At 29.0% G+C, this 16657-nt stretch overlaps 2 long non-coding RNA genes across 4 annotated transcripts; one reads left to right on the top strand and one right to left on the bottom strand.

The window, feature by feature from the left end:
* Positions 1–5344: 5344 nt before the first annotated feature.
* LOC131606871 (uncharacterized) lies at positions 5345–6532 on the bottom strand. Its single transcript, XR_009285088.1, has 3 exons — positions 6340–6532; positions 5869–6099; positions 5345–5729 (listed from the first exon to the last, which is right to left on the bottom strand). It is a non-coding gene; the product is annotated as an uncharacterized LOC131606871 (long non-coding RNA).
* A 5752-nt stretch (positions 6533–12284) lies between these two features.
* Positions 12285–16148, top strand: LOC131601848 (uncharacterized). 3 transcript variants are annotated; one of them, XR_009283870.1, is made up of 4 exons: positions 12285–12888; positions 12955–13040; positions 13677–14991; positions 15388–16148. It is a non-coding gene; the product is annotated as an uncharacterized LOC131601848 (long non-coding RNA). The 3 variants fall into 3 exon arrangements; XR_009283871.1 differs by having other exon boundaries at positions 13677–15506; positions 15851–16148; XR_009283869.1 differs by having other exon boundaries at positions 13677–16148.
* The last annotated feature ends 509 nt before the right edge of the window (positions 16149–16657 follow it).

The following is a 16657-nucleotide window of genomic DNA, read 5'->3' as shown; positions in this document are numbered from 1 at the left end:
AATATCATTTTTAAATGACTTGCAGAATAAGGTAGTGTCCACCTTCCCTCTGGTAAAGCCATTTTCTAAAAGGAAACTGCTTAGTCTTTCGTACCAAGCTCTAGGAGCTTGTTTTATACCATATAGCGATTTCTTGAGTTTGTAAGCAAACTTTGGATGTTTTGAATCTTCAAAACCAGGGGGTTGATGCACATAAACCTCTTCAACAATGTAGCCATTTAGAAATGCACTTTTGACATCCATCTGATATAGAGTTATGTCATTATTGGCAGGAAATGAAATTAAGAGTTTGATAGATTCTAACCTGGAGACTGGAGTAAAGGTTTCTATAACCTTGTGTGACCAGTCGTGCTTTGCTTTTGACTATTTCTCCTTGTTCATTCAGTTTTTTTTGAAGACCCATTTTGTTCCGATAATATTGAAGCCTTTTGGTTTAGGAACTAAATCCCACACATCATTTTTGGTGAATTGATTTAGATCATCTTGCATAGCTAGTATCCAATCATTATCCAGTAGAGCTTTGTTTATGGAGGTTAGTTCAATCAGAGACACTAATCGCATGAGAGATTCTTCAGGGTTTCTGAATGAGGATCTTGTTCTGATTGGATCGTCAACCTTTCCCAGAATTTTGTCCTCGGGATGTGCTGAGATGCTTCTGGAGTGTTTTTTCTGAGTGGATGCTTCAGAAGTTGTTGGAGGAGATATTCTATCTTCTTCAATAATTTAATGAACTTCTGTTCTTTCATTATCAGAAGTTCTACCTTCATTTCTTGCAATATCAACTTCTATATCTGCAAGAGATTCATACTGCTTTGACTTTTGAGATCCAAGCTTATCATCAAACCTTATATTTATCTATTCTTCCACAATAAGTGTTTCAGTGTTATATATCCTGTACCCTTTTGAGCGTTTAGAATATCCTAACATTAAACATTTTTGTACCTTAGAATCAAACTTCTTCAGTTGATCCTTAGTGCTTAGTATAAAACAGGTACAACCAAAAGGATGAAAGTAAGAGATGTTGGGTTTCCTGTTCTTCCACAATTCATAGGGATTCTTATCCAGAATAGGTCTTATAGAGATTCTATTCTGAATGTAGCATGTTGTGTTAACTGCTTTTGCCTAGAAGTGTTTAGCCATGTTGATCTCGTTGATCATGGTTCTGGCTATTTCTTGTAGAGTTCTATTCTTGTGTTCTACAACTCCGTTTTCCTTTCTAATATGCTTCACACAAAGCATCTGAGTTGAAATTTAGGTTAGGAAGTCCTTTGACTAGATTGAGTTTGTTAATTTAAGACATCCTTATCATACTAACATGCCCCAATATTCTGTGCCAGATCCATTGCTCATCGTTAACAGACATTGTAAATGTTGTTTATCCTTTTTCCATTAAATAGAATAGTTCCATATTTTTGACTAACAGTCTTACATGACTTTTGATTGAAGATAATGTCATAATCGTTATCACTTAATTGACTTATGGATAATAGGTTAGGCATTAATCCATCAACCAATAGGACATTAGATATAGAAGGAAGAGAACCGTTACCAATAGTTCCAGGGCCAATGATTTTCCCTTTCTGATTGCCTCTGAAACCTACGAAACCGCCAGCTTTAAGTTCCAGGCTTTGGAACATATGCTTTCTTCCCGTCATGTGTCGAGAGCATCCAGAGTCAAGGTACCATGATTGGTGTTTCAACTTTGCTGTTAAGGACATCTGCAACATAGATAATTTTGTTCTTAGGTACCCATACTTTTCTGGGTCCTTGTTTGTTAGTTTTTGTTGACTTCTGATTGAGTTTTGAGTTCTCACCAGAATTTGCGATATAAGAATTGCTAGTATATTTAATGTCATGTGTGTGACCTTATGTGAAGTGAGATTCTAAAGGTGTGATTTTTATGATCATATCATCAACATTCTTATGTTGATATGGTTCTTTTCCTTTAGGTTTGACATACCCTATACCTCTCATAGTATTTCCACTAAGTCCATATATCATTGAGGCCATATTGCTTTGATCTATACTTTTAGCTAGAAATTTTTGAAAATTATGGTCATATTTTCCAATGACATTATAAGAACATACAGAAGCTTTTGAGTCAGATTCTTTCTGAGTTAGTTGTAGCTTGTCTTTGATAACAAAGTTTTCATTTTTAAGTTTAAAAAGGTGTTCTTTTAACTCGGAATTTTCTGCTTTAAGCTTTCTAGAATCTTCAGAATCAGATACTTGACCATGTTTCAGGTTTTTTTATTTGATTCGAAGTTTCTAATATTTTTCAAGAATTTCTTATAAACATTTTTCCAAATGAGATATAGAAACTTTAGAGAATACATCTTCTACTTTTGATTATGATTCGGATTCAGATGAGCTGGAATTACTTGACATTTGTGCCATCAAGGCAATGTTGGCACGCTCATCTTCTGATTCTTCTTTAGAAGATTTTGAATCGTCCCAAGTAGCCATAAGACTTTTCTTCTTTTCTTTGTTGAAGTCTTTCTTTGGGTTTTCCCTTTGTAGTTTTGGACAGTCGCTTTTATAGTGACCAGGTTCATTACATTAATAACAAATAACTTCCTTGTTTCTAGACTTTCTGTCTTCAGAAGGTGATTCAAAGTGGTCTTCTGATCTTCTATGGTTTCTGGGCTTTCTTTGTCTGTGCTTCCAGAGTTGTTGGACTCTTCTGGATATGAGAGATAGTTCGTCTTCTTCTGATGAGGAACCTCTAGAGCTTTCTTCTTATGCCTGAAAAGCATTAGTTTCAAATTTACTTTTAGATTTAAGGGCGAAAGACTTACCTTTCTTCTGGGGTTCATCTTATTTTAGTTCTATCTCATGACTCCTCAAGGAGCTGATAAGTTCTTAAAGAGATATAGCATTCAGATCTTTTGCAAGCTTCAAGAATGTGACCATTGGTCCCACTTCTTTGGTAAGCTTCTAATGATTTTCTTTACCTGATTAGCAATGGAGTATCCTTTGCCAGAACTTTCATACCAGCCACCAGAATTTGAAACCTTGAAAACATAGTTTCAACAATTTCATCTTCTTCCATCTTGAATGCTTCATACTTCTGAATGAGTGCAAGGGCTTTGGTTTCTTTTACTTGAGTATTTCCTTCATGTGTCATCCTCAGAGAATCAAATATGTTTTTTGCAGAATCTCTGTTGGTGATCTTCTCATATTCTGTATACGAGATAGCATTTAGAATTATAGTCTTTGCCTTGTGATGATTTCTGAATTCTTTTGTTAATCGGATGCATATGTTTTCTTTCAATCTTCTGACCACTTTCATTGATCGGATGTTTGTAACCATCCGTAACCATATCCCAAAGATCAGCATCGTGAGCTAGAAAGAAACTCTCGATCATGTCTTTCCAGTAATCGAAGTTTTCTTCGTCGAACATTGGTGGTCTCCCACTGATTTTGTCTCTATCATCATGATTGTCATTGTTGTTGTTTTTTACTGGGTCCACCATGGTCTTTTTCGTTTAGGATCATTTTATGGCACGGTTAAGTGTATGCACCCAGAACCAGGCGCTCTGATGCCAATTGAAGGTTCGAAAAACACAATAAGGGGGGTTGGATTGGGTTTTTGATAAAATAAAAACTTAAGACACGTTTGGTTATCCTGGTTCGTTTGAACTCAAACTACTCCAGTCCACCTGCCAAGGTGATTTTGCCTCTCTCTTACAAGGACTTAATCCACTAAATCAAACTTGATTACAACAACTTTCAAAATGACAACCGTTAAATTCTTCTTGAGATAAACCACAAACCGGTTTCTCAAGGAACAATATAATAAAATAAAATCTTATGTGTTTACAAATATGCTTCTAATAAGCTGTATCACAACTATGATATATACACAATGTTTAAGAACAATGCACATAAAAAATAAGAGAATGAGTAGAGATTTTTTTGATACCTTGTGCGTGAGTATTCTATCTTTTTAACTTCAGTAGTGTCTTCAATATATAGTGCAACTTTTGAACCGTTTGAGAGACACACTTTTTACCTTTGGAATGTTAGAATAATATGATTTAATACCTTTCCAAAGATAGAGATTCTTTCCCTAGAATTGATGATCTAGCCGTTATTAGAAGATCTTGAATTTAATGACTTGTAACGGAACTAAGTATCATAAGATTATGTATCGGAGCATTACGTCAGTGTTTGGTGCAAGAAGCGTTTTCCTTTATCAGAGTTTTATCAAAACTTCTGCTTATGAGAAATCACAGTTAAAACCTAAGCAGTCGAAAGCCTTACTACTATGATCTTGGAGAGCGTGTTGTAGTGACTATCAGAACATGATCTTCTTAGAACGGAGATCAAGTGACAATTACTTCTTGTTTTTGTGGACCTCCTTCAAAGTCATCAGAACTTATTGTTCTTTTAATCTTCCTTCAGAGATTAGATCTTCTTATTATTGTAAACCTCTCTCTTGCTTCAGAAACACAAATAACCGATTAGGGAGCATATATGTTCTTATTAGAGATATGTGTTTGTTATCATCAAAACTATTTCAAGGATGTAAAACCAAACTTTGTTCTAACATCCCACACGTTCAAGTCACGTTAGGTGAGCACAGCCTATCTTTCAACGAAGTCTCCTATCAGGTTCATACTTTCAACATTTTAAATACACAACTTATTTAAGTTAATCCTAACTCAACTACATCCTCAATTAGGGCTTTATCTTGGCCACTTACCTAATCAATTAGGTTTAGGTTTTTATAACCGTTTAACTAACCTAGTCATTTCTATATAAAAAATATTTTCAAATAGAAAATAGTTTTTCTATTTTTTCTAAAAAATAAGATACAAAATATTAATGCAAATAAGTTTATAATTCAATAGTTTAAAACATTTATTATTTTGAACATATCATTATGTGGATTAAAATCATTGAAAATAAATTATTATACTTAAGTATATTAGTGAATATTATTGATTGAAAACTTGGAATAAAATTTAGTTAATAATTTATAATTAATTATGAAGCATACCATTTGAAATTGAAATTAAAATCTCTAGATATTATTAACTTCTTAAAAACATCATTTATCAAAATAACATTGACTAATTTAACTAAAAATAAATACTTTAATTTTAGGCATAATTAGTCTCAAAGTCCTTTAATTTAATTTCAAATTTTATTTTAGTTCCTTATTTAATAAAGGTTACATATTAGTCCCTTAAAAACAGTCCGTTATTCAAATTGGTCCTTGCTGTTAATTTTTTAAAGAAAACATTAAGTGTGCCTACGTGGCATGATAATAAGACATTTCTTAATACGCTGAGTCATATGTATTAAAAACAACTAATATTTCATTTAAACTGCGTGGGTTTTGTTTTTAGAGGTTATAGACCCCCGCAAATTTTTACAAATGTGTAAAAAATATATAATTCTTCATATGTATAAACTTAGTAGAATGTAACCTCTTAAATTAGCCATTACAAGTCCATAATCTTTCATAATTGAATTGAATATAAAATCTGGAAAAATGGGTTGTTACTTTCCTGCATTAAATAATCATACGAATACACTATAGTTTTTTTTAGCAGTTGCTGTTTTATACCTATAGTTTATAAACATCAAAAATATGGATTAGTCATGCTTCTAATCACTCCTGGATTTCTATTAACATAGCATCGCCATTGATAAATGTCACAACAGTAAAAGTAGCTACCACTGACTATGAGCTCCAAACACATATTCCACTCCATAAACTGCAAGTACATAATAACTTCAACTTAGAAAATACTCAGAGTAAAAATAAAAATCTTTTTCCATAGTCACATATATAGGTAATATACACATGCATATAAGCACATTTTCTATAAACACTTAATTGAGAAGTGAACTGACCTCTAAGTCCAGTCTGGAAAATACTAACAGTGGTAAAATCATAGACATTGAGATAACACACGAGTATTCCTAAGTTTGTTTCCATCTGATTTCAATTTAGAGAATATGCAAAAGGGTGTCAATGATTTATGTTTGAGACGAAACCGCACGATCGAAGGCCATCCATTTTTAAATCCAAATTTCATTTTATGAATAATTCCGGTAACCACTCAATATATATCTATTTCCAACCTGCAGATAGATGCATTGAAAAATAAATAAAACTATTTCAACAAATTCCACAAAAAATTATCAAAATCCACTAGTAGAAAAAATTATCAAAATCTATAAAAACCCAATTCAAAGGTTTCATGGCTCATATCAAGTGCAAGTTAAGATAGATATGTCCCTGTGAGAAAAAACCCAATTCGATTTGAAGGGACATAAAGCAAAAGAGAAAAGGAAGGATGTCGAAGAAAGAAACTAAGATACCAAAGCTGAGCCAACTACTTCGGTAAAAAGGGTGTGTGGGCGGCACTATCGAGTTTTAATCTCCTTGTTTGTTTTTTATGAAGCAGCAAAATTGCTAAAAACCTGAAAGTATTGTTGATAAAAAGGATGAAGAAAGAGAGGTAAAGAAGAAAGCAAGTGAGGTGACGGCTAGGGTTGGCGAAGAGGGGAGAAAAGAGAAGGATACAAAATACATTTTAGCTTTTTTTTTCTTAAAATTTAAATTTAATACTAGTATTAAATAAAAAAATTCCATGCCATATAATTTTAAACTAGCTGGCATGCCAGGTATACACAAGTTAACGGAATTTGACAAAACTAGTAGATATACCCGTGCGAGGCACGGGTTAAAATTTATTTAAATAAAAAATATTTTAGAACTAATTATGAAATATTAAAATTTATTTAAATAAAAAAATATTTTATTAAAATTTTGGCATTATTTATAAAATATTAAATAAATATTATAAACGTGTTTTTCGTTTTAAAGTTTTGTTTTTGCTAGGATATAATGTATATAATGAACAACTTGTTCTTTTGTATGTTTGTAAATTTTTTTATATATAATAAAAATAGTTTTTTGTTTTCATTAATAATTTTTAGATCCGTTAACTTAGATGAAATATTCTAAAAGGCAAAATAACAATCATGAAAAATATGCAATATATCAAACACATTGAATACATTTCCACCGATAAAATGATTATAGTGCATTTCAAATCATTATATTCAAAAGAATACTTACAAATTTGATATTGATTAAGTTTTATTAGTAGTCAATTATCATTATTATCATTATTGGTATGTTATATTATTAGTAGTCAATTATCATTATTGATTTGTTATTTTATTAGTAGTCAATTATCATCATCATTATTATTATTATTATTATTATTATTATTATTATTATTATTATTATTATTGATTTGTTATTTTATTAGTAGTTATCATTATTATCATTATTAATTTATTCATTTTCAATAAATTGATATTGATTAAATTTTATTATATGCATACCATTAACTTATTGTTCCATTTCTTATTATTTATTTTCCTGCCACACTCAATTGTTATTACAACATTAAATACTTTATGTGTCTTACAAAACTTTCAATTTTTTTCAATCAATCATATCATCATTTTTCTTAAGTACGCTTAAAAATAAAATTAACTAATTTAATATTTCAAAGCACTATGAATATTGATTTCAAATATGAATATTAACCTTACAAAGCAATTATGCGCAAAATATTTAAATCATTTATAAAAGTATTTAAATCCTTATTACATTTTTTCCGTATATCAAAATAATACTATTTATAAAAATATTTAGATTAATCATAGATTATTTTTCTTTATTTTAATTTCTTCGTATTACATGTTTGATTATTTGCATGATTTTTGTTATATTTAGTAGATTAAACATATATTCTAACTCTATCATATAATATTATTAAATAAAAAGTATAAATTAAAATTAACTATAGTATGGATAATAAGTTATATAAAATAATATTAAAATAGTATTTAATTACACCCATATTATTAAATAATTACACTTATACCAAAAATATGACATAATTTTTTAACATTTTAAATTTTTTATGCATGTATAAATAACACATGTGAAAACCATTTTTTTATTGAATACTAAAAGTAAGTTAAGGTAATGATAAATTAAATTATAAACTATAATTATTAAATATCTATATCAAATAAAAGGTTTGAAAAACATAAATCTGATTTTGCATGACTTTTTATACACTAAAACTAACTCTAAAAAAAGAATTAATTTCATTCCAAAAAGAAGAATTTTCTTATATATTATTTTTAAAAGAAATAATTTAAAAAATTATTTATTAAAAATTATTAGTCATAAAATTGTTTACTTAAATCAGAACGTTGGATCAATTCTCTAAAAAATTATTAGCCTTAAAATTATTTACTATTAACATCTTTAAAGTAACTATTATGATAGTGAATACTACAAAATTGTATTAAAGATGAAATTAATCAAACTAATTGAGATTTATTAGCTACTATAAAATTATAGAATGAAAAGTTATATAACATTATAATTAAAAGTAATAGAAAGATTTGATATTATCATCAATTATTAACTATTAAAATAAATTTTATAATTATTACTCATATAATTTAATATTATCATCAATTCAAAAATAGTAGAATAAAAAATAATGGAAAGATTTGAACTTGTTAATTAAAATATTCAAAATTGATAACATAGAATAAAATCAGTATTTTAAAAATATTTATATTTTTATTAGTAATTGAAAGTTAAATAAAAATAAATATAATTGAATTTATTTGTCAAAAAATATTTTAAATAATTATTACAATTTTTAAAGTACAATTATTGAATAGAAGTAAATATAATTGAATTATTTTGTCAGTACAACAATGAAGTTTTTAGTACAACTATAAAGTTTTAAAAAAAAATGATCGATAATATTTCATTTTGCAATAATTAAATATATAATTTAAGTTTTCTTGTATCGTATTAATGAATTTTAAAATTTATTAATGTTGTACTAAATAATTTTTTCTTTAGTTTTTTGACATATAAGTCAATATATCTACTAATTCTCTTCTTATAAGTTTCTTCAAATTTTTTCGAATACTTTTAAAAAATTTATCGCTAAATTTATAATTTTAAATAAAGTTAACAATTTAATAGTGACCCGTAAAATAAAAAGTTAATTGTGTGAATGATTATATAGCTTTGTATTTTTTACATTTAACATTTTTAATTTTATTGAAGTTAAAAAATAAATTAATTAATATTGTAGTGATAATAAACAAATAGAATAGATTAAATATATCTTAAAGTAATTTTAAGGACAAATTTAACTTAGTACTTTTTTAATATACTTTGTTTCTAGAGTATTTTTATTTGTAATTTATAAAGGTTAAATAATCTTGGTATCCATGAGTTTTAATTGAATACCTCCACATTTAATAGAAATTGATATATGTTCAACTAAATTTAAAGGGTAACAAAGTATTCGCCTAGTAAATAGTAAGAATAAATTGTTTTAACCTTTTTTTTTACTATAAAAATATTTGTTTTATATAAACTAAGTTACTAAAATATCTATCAATTATATATTAATTAAGTACATTTGAATTTTAAAAAATTCTTAAATAAGTTATTATTAAATTGAAAAAGAATTATATTGAAAATGGTTTTTCTTCCGTTTTTAGGGCTTAATGTTTCTTAAATTTCTTCTAGTTTTCTTGTTGTTTAAAAATAGTCATCATAGTAAATACTTATTTGTATTAGTGTTAGACTAATTAGATTTCAGTGTTTTAGCATTTTAGTTTTACTTTTCTTTAAAATTGATAGTTAATTTATGCATATTTTATATAAAAGTTAAATTATTATTATTTTTAGTTAATTCATTTGTATATTTTTTTAAGAGTGATAGAATGACAAAGTATTAACAAAAATGATAGGTATTAAAAGAAAATAAGAATTTACAGACAGTGAGTAGAGTAGATAAGTGAGTAAATAGTAATGTCAAATCTAAACGTTAGGGATAAAGAAAACATTAAAAGTATAAATCAAAATATTAATGGTATAAATCACAAGAATGGTATAAATCAAAGCATTAAAGGTAGAATTAAATATAAATGGTATATATCATACTTCCATATGAATGGTATAAATCAAAACATTATTGGTATAAAAAAATTTAAAAATAACAAAATTCTAATAATTCTGCAGATTTAAACCAGTTCCAACAAAACTTGAAAACCTTGAAAACCAATCAAACTATCACAGGGCAACTTCTATTCCTTATAAACCTTGTCTGCTCTGCCATATAAATATAAAGGGACAATCAATGTTCCAATTGTATACAAAGAAAACATATTTAACACAAAATCAAACTCTATTGGTACTCCTTATTCTTAATTTACAAAACTTCTTACCTAAGGGAATGAAATCTGTTAGTAATTACAAATCATAATTGGACATGAGAATTTTCTGGAAAAAATATCAGAAGCAGATAATTTATTTTCTGAAATCACAAGAATGCATATGACTAAAATACCATGGTGAAAAAATTAATCATTACCTGACTAAATCATCAAGAAAAATACATATACATAACTTGAAATTAGAAATTACAAACAAATATGAATTTTTGATATAACTTATCAATCTACATATTTTTTTTGTTAACCATTGATCAATTGGTTATTTAAATACTCAGCCATATAGATATTATGCCGAAATTAAAGCCATCATACATAATCAAAAGACCATTGAGCAATCTCATTGCAGGGGTAACCTCTCGCTTCAAGATCTCAGTCTACAATCAATACAGAAAAATAAACTCAAAAGTCATAACAGAAACAAAAAAAAAAGGCAGCAATACAGAAGACACTACAGCAAATGTAAAGAAAGACCGTAATAATGTGATGAGCAATGGAAAATAATTGCATTAGAATTCATTGAAACATATCTCTTGCTGAATAAATCAAAATAGTTTACAGCCCAAGATATTTATCACAACGTTCAGGGTAAAATAGGCACATCCATTAGCTCCTAATGAGATCTGATCAAGAAAAAGAAGAAAAAAATAAATAGAAAAAAAATTAAGTCTCATAAGAAAAAGTTAAATAAATAAATTGGATATGCAGACTTCAAACAAACCTCTGTGTTGAACATGGAAACAGAGACATAAAACTTGAAGTAAACTTTATTTTAACAAAGAACATTGCATTGGTCATGGAAAATCAGACATAAGTTAGATATTGATAGTCATAACCCATAAGCTTTTGTATTATTGAATGGACAACACAAAAAAAATCAGTCAAACTCTCTAAAGTCATTGCATTAAACATTGAAAAAACAATAAAAAAACCTTGAAGAAAGATTGATAGGCATTAAGTTCAAAACTATGAAGGAAAATCAACATACAAAGGTATGGATAAATTTGATGAAGGGAAATCAATAGTTTGGAAATAAAAGGAACAAAACATAAATCTCAAAATCAAAATAAACATAATTATAAATGATTTGATGGGTGTTAGAGTGAATAACCCCTAAATTCCCAAATCGAAACAAAATCTTCAGAAAAATACAAAACGTAAAAACACAGTTCTGGTGTAGACAAAAGTGAGACTAACCTGAAACCATTGTTATGTATTTATACACTGGAATTATGTTTAAATTCCAACAAAATCCAAAACAACAGCAGAAGCAATTGATTACTTACCTAGGAAAAAGATAGAAATCATGAGATATTTTTGAATTTGAAGCCAAATTGATGAAGAAGTCGGCTGCTTCTATGATTGTTGAATTGGAAATCAAAATTATTTATAAGTATAGGAGAAGATTTTGATGAGAAGATATTCATGAGATTGAATAGACAAAGGAAGAGTGAAGTTTATCGTAAAAAGAGGATAACTCGTTGTTTCAGATTCCCAAGACCAATACATACAATTACATTTAATACAAAAAAATAATAATCTAAATTAAATTAAATGATAAATAGAATAAATTAGAAGTTTCCATAAATAGCATGTTTATAAATGTTTAGAAATTATAAGGAAGCATCACATAGCAACATGTGGCAAAGTTGCCCAAATACTCATCTTGCTTTTTTATTATGAATGATTTAAAAAATAGGACCATTGTGATTTGTGACTAACGGAATCTATAATATAAGAAAATACATCAATCAACTACCTAACTAAGAATAGAAGATACCACCAAACCATCTAAATTACCCTTCCTTGCATTTTAATTAACACTAAGAATTGCCCCTTATCGTAATTTACTAATTGAATTAATTCCAACCAATGAAAAGAGTCCTTTTGTACAAGTGGCACTCAATTTTTTCAAATTCTTTTTTCCCTCTCATTCTTCTCTATTCAACCTTTTTCCACACTTTGTCCTTTTCAATACTCTCTTACTATCTCTCCAGTTTTCCCTCTTCTATCTATATCCCTCTCATTAACTTTTCTTTGAATCTTGCAGATCTAGGGTTAAAAGTGGATACAAAGAGAAAATGAGAGTGACAAAGACAAATCGTGAAATTGAAACCCGAGATCGGACGAAATGGAGTAGAAAGGAAGAAAAATTGTTGAGGACACAGAGAGATCTGTTGGGACAAATACAGCAAAGCAATGGTGGTGATGATGTAACAGAGAGATGCATCATTTAGTGTCATCTTCAAAATCGTTAGGTTATTTTTTATATACGGTTTCTCTTTCTCACTCTTTCCACAAATATTTTGTTTTCTCTCTACCCCTTTCTCTTTTCCCTTCAATAAGCTTATTCCATCTTCGTTAGCGTTCGAGATTATTTGAGGTAAGTCGTTTTCGTTCTGTGTTTCCGTTCACTTTTCGTTCAATATTATCGTTTTGATGTATGGTTTTCATCCTCAAAGCAAACAGATCTACGGACAAAGAGGGAAAAAGAGAGTTATCGATAATGTCGAAACGAGAAACATACGGTGTCTTCACGGGCACATATGGTTCCTTCACAGCTTCGACGATGTAAGTGTTGTTTATTGACTTATCTATGATACTTTTCATCTGTATTAATTAAGTTTCATGCTCTAGGAATGGGACCGAGTACTTAACTTTTCCATGGTTGATGGCGACTTTATGAAGTTTGAGGGAAAATGGTCAGTAAAATCTGTAACAAGGTAGAATTTATACATCTAAAAGTTAATAAGCAACCTTGCATAATATAAAGAAATTATATTTTGTTTTTATATCCTTCATTTCCGTTTTTCGCAACTAATTTATCTTATGAGGTTAGTGTGACACAAAAAGGCAAGTGTATATTAGAAACAATTGATATTTGAAATGTGGTTGATTAAGAGGAATGATTCAGTATGATTAAAGGATATAAGTATTCTATTTAAATTGATGCACCATTGAGAGTTAGAGGACCCCTTTCCTAAGTGATAGTTTGAAGCATTTCATAGGCTATATCAAAGAAACAAGGTTCAACAAAGGGAAATAAATCATCGGCTTCGAAAACATGTCATCATTTATTTCTCATGACAGGGTAAAAAAGAAAGTAAGGGATTCATATACATTGCATTTATCATTGGCCAAATGTTCTTAAAGTAGTGCTAACTTTGTTTCCTTTATATCAACAAATTGAAGTTGATTCATATACACAATCCTTATATCTGCACCATATGAATCAGCTTATAGTATATTCTCCACTATATCTGTTCCTATTTTCTATGTTCACCATATTACTTTCAACATGTTTAGTTTTGCTCCACTAAATTCATCTCACCACTTGTCTTAATAATATATTGTTGCAGTTGTTGAATGTCAAACAAAGCATATCATGTCCTAGCTTTGAAGCAGACCTTATAGAGCCGGCCTACAGCCACCTAAAATGATGAGCATCACATCACCAACCACTAAGTACATTTGAAATTGTGTAGGAGATAAGACTTCTGTTATAGGTTTGCAGACATATCTCATTAAAATTGTGTTTTTAAATAGCATGCTTCTCTAAAGTTCATGTCTACTTCATTATGACATTGTACCTACTGGATAAAGTTTACACTCTATCTACTGCTAACAATACACCATAGAATAGGAACCTACTGTCTATCAACATTTTGTACCTGCTGAATAATAACCTGATGTCCAAGCCTATTATCACTTTTGTCCAAGCCTTACTAACATTAGTGAACTTGACGATTGTTGGTTTATGTCCTGCCCCATATATGTTTTTTAGGAGGCAACTATTTAGATCTCACTAATTTAACATTAAAAATTCTTCCTTTAGTCGTCTCCTTTGGCATCTTGTATCTACTGTCCATACTATATTGCCTTGCATAATTTTCATTTCATGACCAGGTTTTGTTAAGTGACCGAGTTTTTTAGGTAAGTGACTGAGTACAAGGAATGAGAACATTTGGGTGTTGTCCTAATCAACCAATTCTTTGGTGTTGTTCACAAGGAATGAGAACATTTTACCTAATTTGTTCTTCATAGCATGTTTGATATTTATGTGTTGTTGCAGTCTGTGTTACAGTGCCTTCCACTCATCAGTCATTGCAAATAACATAAAGTGTGTCATGGTACTGTTTTTAATGAAAGAGTAAATATGTCATGTTCTTTACTCTCTTTTTCTTCATTTATGTTGTGAAAAATAATTATGAGTATACTATAAGTTAGATTGTTTTGATGATATACTTACAGCTCAGCCTAAGTTAGTTTCTCAAATAGTTGGAAAAGCTCAAGGTGTTTATGTGGCATGTTCAGCAGATGGGAGTAGACAGATGATGGTATCCACAAATTTGTTTGAAGGAGAAAAATATGAAGATAGCTTGAACTTTTATGGTTTGTATAAGATAGGAAGCAGAATGTCGCGATTATCGGTAATAGGAGGCACGGGAAAGTTCAAGAATGCAAGGGAGTTTGCTGAGCTGAGACCTCTTATTCCACCAGGAAAGATTGCAACTGATGGTGCTGAGACATTGTTGAGGATGAGTGTTCATTTGAGCTACTAGAACTTGTCAAATATGTTTAACCTTCTTTGTGTTGTTCTAGCTGAATTCCTAAAACACATAACTATTTGATAACTTTTGCATTTACCTATTGATTGGTAACTACTTTTGAAAGGTATATATTTAATTTCATGGAAATACAAAGCATGCATGGTTTTCTGTTTTAGTGATAATTTATATCAGTATATTATTCTTGAAATTTATGTGACAGTTTTCTATAGCATCCCTTGCAAATAAAATATCATGTTAGTATACATAGGGACTACTTTGAGATGAATTGGAAATTTTCTATTATGCAGCCAATTAGTTGGTTTAAGTGTATAGTGATTGTAATTTTGTGCATTCTCATCTGGTATATTGTTTGAGTCATTATTTATGGAGTATAGTGAATTGTAATTTTGTTTAAGTGTATAGTGCATTCTTATATGTGTAACTTGGTTTAAGTGTACACTGTATAGTGAATTGTGAGATGCTGAGTTTGTGATACTAAGAGGATTTTTTATTCTTACAGATGCCAAGAGGTTGATTGGTCAGAGTCTCTGATGCACCTGTTCAGAGTGACAGAGGATGCTTAGGTAAATTCAAGCATGATCTTATAGTTGATTATGAGTTGGAGCTAAATTATGGAAGGTTTGTCATTAATATTTATTTGTTCTAACTTCTAAATAGGATGCCATGGATTGTAACTGTATATCTCAATCTATTATTTGTTCACTATTAATGGCTATATGTATTCGACCGGTGTTGTCATTCCCGTTTTTGAAACAATATGGTGCCATTTCTTCATATCAAACAGAATTGGGATGTCCGCGTGGAAGAATCAAGCAAAAAACCAGATTATTTAGCAATTAATTTTTTTTATCAAGGTGGCCAAACAAAGATAGTAGTTGTTGATGTAGCTCATGTGTGTTAAATAAATTCATCAAAAAATAATAAGCAACCATTGTTTTTGTGGCTTATTCATTTACTAATAGGTTGGATCTTCATAGTGGAATTATTTAAGTTGAAATCATGGTGCAGTGGGGGACACATGTGAAGATACAAGGGACATTACAATTAAGGTTTGTGGTTACATCAGGTATGCTGGAAAATGGATTTGGGCCAAGATGGTTCTACCAATTGGAAAAATGGGATGATATATGATTCTGATGTTCAGCGTACAAAAATTGTACAAGAGGGTTGTTCAATTTAACATGTGATGATGAAACATGTAAAACGTGTTGTCGCATTTGTAACTATTCAACTCCATAGCACTATGTACTCTTATTTTACTTTCAAATAGATTTTATTTTTTTCAAAACTTATCGAGATATGAATTTTATCATTAATATATTGAAAAGAAATATGAAAAACAAAAACAAAATTAGTATTTGCTCTTGAAAAAAATTTCATCAATATGAATATATTTTGTCATTCATGCTAGAATGTAAACACCTATAGAATGATAGAAAAAAAATACAACGAGAAGTTTTAAGATTTTATAATAAAATAAGTTTTCAAACAAGTCACCAAATAATTTTTTAGAACGGTTGTGATTGTTTTTATATCATTAACTTCACAAATACCAGTGTTGTGTCACACTAGAACAATGTGATTGTAATACTGCAAAAAAAAAAAAAATCTTTTGTTACAATATATCCATGCAACAGTTGTAGAAAGATTTATATTATAGTTTTTCATTGTAATTTCTGGAAATTTTATTACAAAAACTATCAATTTATTATTGTATTCTAAGCAAACAATGTGAATGCTATTTATAAATTATAGCAACTCCTATGAAT

The sequence above is a fragment of the Vicia villosa genome, linkage group LG5, assembly GCF_029867415.1.
Source record: "Vicia villosa cultivar HV-30 ecotype Madison, WI linkage group LG5, Vvil1.0, whole genome shotgun sequence".
NCBI lineage: Eukaryota > Viridiplantae > Streptophyta > Magnoliopsida > Fabales > Fabaceae > Vicia > Vicia villosa.
This window is presented reverse-complemented; position numbering and strand designations above follow the sequence as displayed.